A 3,031-nucleotide genomic window follows, 5' to 3' on the forward strand; every position below is an offset into this window, starting at 1 on the left:
AAAGTTTTGACAAAAAAGATGAATTTTCAATCACAAAGATTAATTTTCTATTAAAGAAAATCTTTTTTAACAAATAATAGAATTATCAACTAAATTAATTTTAAATGCAGGAGCAATATTATAAAAATAATTAAAAATAAAATAGATTTTACTTATAACCAGGCAGGTTTTACACGTTATTTAGCAGAATCTCTCATCGATTAAAATTCTTTTATAGTAAATTACGCAAGACGTTTTTTGCGATCCGAGACAAAAAAGTCGAATTTGAGAATCTATGTTATGAATAATAAAAAACAGATTAATTTTTCACCCATAAAATAATTTTTAAATAAGAAGATGAAGTTTAAACAAAAAATATCAAATTTTAAACAAAAATAGAATAATTCAGTTTGCAGTTTATAAAAGTTAGTATTCAATCAAAAAATGAAATTGTTTACAGATTATTTTAAATTTTAATTAAGAGAGATGAACATGACACCAAAGAGTAAAAGTTTTAACAAAAAAGATGATATTTCAAACACAAAGATTAATTTTCTATTTTAAAAAATTGTTTAAAACAAATAATAGAATTTTCAACTTAATTAATTTTCAATGCAAGAACAATATTATCAAAATTATTTAAAATAAAATACAATTCACTTAAAATCAGGCAGGTTCTACACATTATTTAACAGAATCTTTCAGCGATTAAAATTGTTTTTAGTAAATTATGGAAGACATTTTTTTTTCAATCTAAGAAAAAATACTCGAATTTGGATATCTATGCTAGGAATAATAAAAAATAGATCAATTTTTTACCCATAACATTAATTCTCTACAAAAAAAAAACGATTAGTTTTCAACCAACAATGATATAATTAAAATTTTCCTTAGACATGAATTTTTAACAAACAAACAAAATCAGGAAAATAGTTCAATCCTAAATATAAAAGATAAGATTTTAACAAAGAAAAATAATTTTCTACCAGAAAAACGAATTTTCAAATGAAAAAATTAATTTTCAATTAAAAATATAATTTTTCATCCTAAAATGGTTCAGTTGAATTTTTAATCAATTTTTAAGAAAATAGTTGAACCCTAATCAAAAAGATCAGTTTTCAAACAAATAGCGGAGTTTTCAAGTAAAAAAATAAATTTTTAATTAAAAATATAAATATATAAAACCAGGAATAGGATAATTCCTTTTTAGTTAAAATAATTAATATTTAATAAAAAACAATTAAATTTCAACAAATTAATTGAAATTTTACTAAAATAGATGCATTTGATGATACATGTATGTATTTTCAATCAAGAAGATTAATTTTATATAAAAAAGACGATGTTTGAAACAAATAATTAAATTTTCAACCAATAAATATCCATTTTTAATTCCAAATTTCAGTGTTCCACCAAAAGCGGGATAGTTAAACTTTCAGTTAGAGAATTTAATTTTTACAAAAAAAAAAAAACGGAATGTGTAACTTAATAGTTTTGTTCTCAATCACAAAGATGATTTTTCAAACGAGAAATACCGAAATAACCAATTTCCATTGAAATATGTGCATTTTCAAACCAAAGGGTTGAATTTTCAACTACAAAAGATCAATTTTTAACTTCAAATATCAATTCTCTACCCAAAATGATACAATCCAATTTTATCTTACATAAATTAATTTTGGACTAACTTTGAAGGAACTTTCAACAAAATAGTTAAATTCTCAATTAAAAAGATGAATTTTTAAGGAAGTAGTTTTATATTTCTAAGAAAAAACACAAATTTTCAACAAAATACATAAATTTTCAAACAAATAATTCCACTTTTAACTAAAAAATCAAGGTTCAATAAAAAATATCAAATTTTAAACAAAAATAGAATAATGCAGCTTTTAGTTTATAAAAGTTAATATTCAATCAAAAAATGAAATTTTCGATAGATTATTTCAAATTTTAAATAAAACAGATGAATTTGACACCAAACAGTAGACACAATGGTGGCCTATATCAGAGAATTTTATTAAATCTATCAAAAGTACACAATATCTTGTAAGTACGCAGTTTTACAAATGGAAGCAGTATTTTTTGATTAATATCTTACTTGTGAACTAATAAAAAATGAAAATCACTTATTTTTAAATTTTGTTTAATTTTATTAAGAACTATTGATAAATCTTGCAGTAATCTTAAAACATTTTATTTTAAAGAAGTGCAATTAATGAGAAAACAATACCAATGTAATCGAAAAAGTTTTGTCATCAATTTTTTATTTAATGAAACCATTTTCAATCGAAAAAGTTGTTTACAAATGATTTTTTCAGTGACGTGTATGTAATTATATTAAAAATTTTATTATTTCATTCCTTTTTTTGTTATTTTTCAGATGATCTGTTTGTACGAAATTTATCATTATAAATGATAGGAAACCTTATACAAACGTAAATTGTTTTCAACTAAATTAATTTTCAATCGAAGAACAATATTATAAAAAGTATTTAGAATAAGATAGAATTCACTTAAAATCAAGCAGGTTCTATACATTATTTAGCAGAATCTCTCAGCGATAAAAATTATTTCATAGTCAATTATGCAAGACGTTTTTTCCCATATAAAGCAATAAAAAGTCGAATTTGGACATCTATGTTAAAAATAATAAAAAAAGATTAATTTGTTAACCATAAAATTAATTCTCTCAAAAGACGATTAGTTTTTAACCAACAATGGTACAATGAAAATTTTCCTTAAAGAAAATAATACATAGTTGAAGTTTCAAACAAACAGATAAATTTTCAACCAAGAAGATTAATTTTATATAAAGAAAGACGATGTTTTAAACCAATAATTGATTTTTCAACACAAAAATATCAATTTGTGATTCAAAATTTCAATTTTTTATCGAAAGTGGCAGAGTTAAATTTTTAGTTAAAGAATTTAATTTTTAACTAAAAAAAAGCGGAATGTGCAACTTAATAGTTTTGTTCTCAATGACAAAGATGAATTTTCAAACGAGAAGACTAATTTCCTACCGCAATAACGAATTTTCATCGAAATATGT

The sequence above is a fragment of the Belonocnema kinseyi genome, chromosome 2, assembly GCF_010883055.1.
Source record: "Belonocnema kinseyi isolate 2016_QV_RU_SX_M_011 chromosome 2, B_treatae_v1, whole genome shotgun sequence".
In the NCBI taxonomy this organism is placed as follows: domain Eukaryota; kingdom Metazoa; phylum Arthropoda; class Insecta; order Hymenoptera; family Cynipidae; genus Belonocnema; species Belonocnema kinseyi.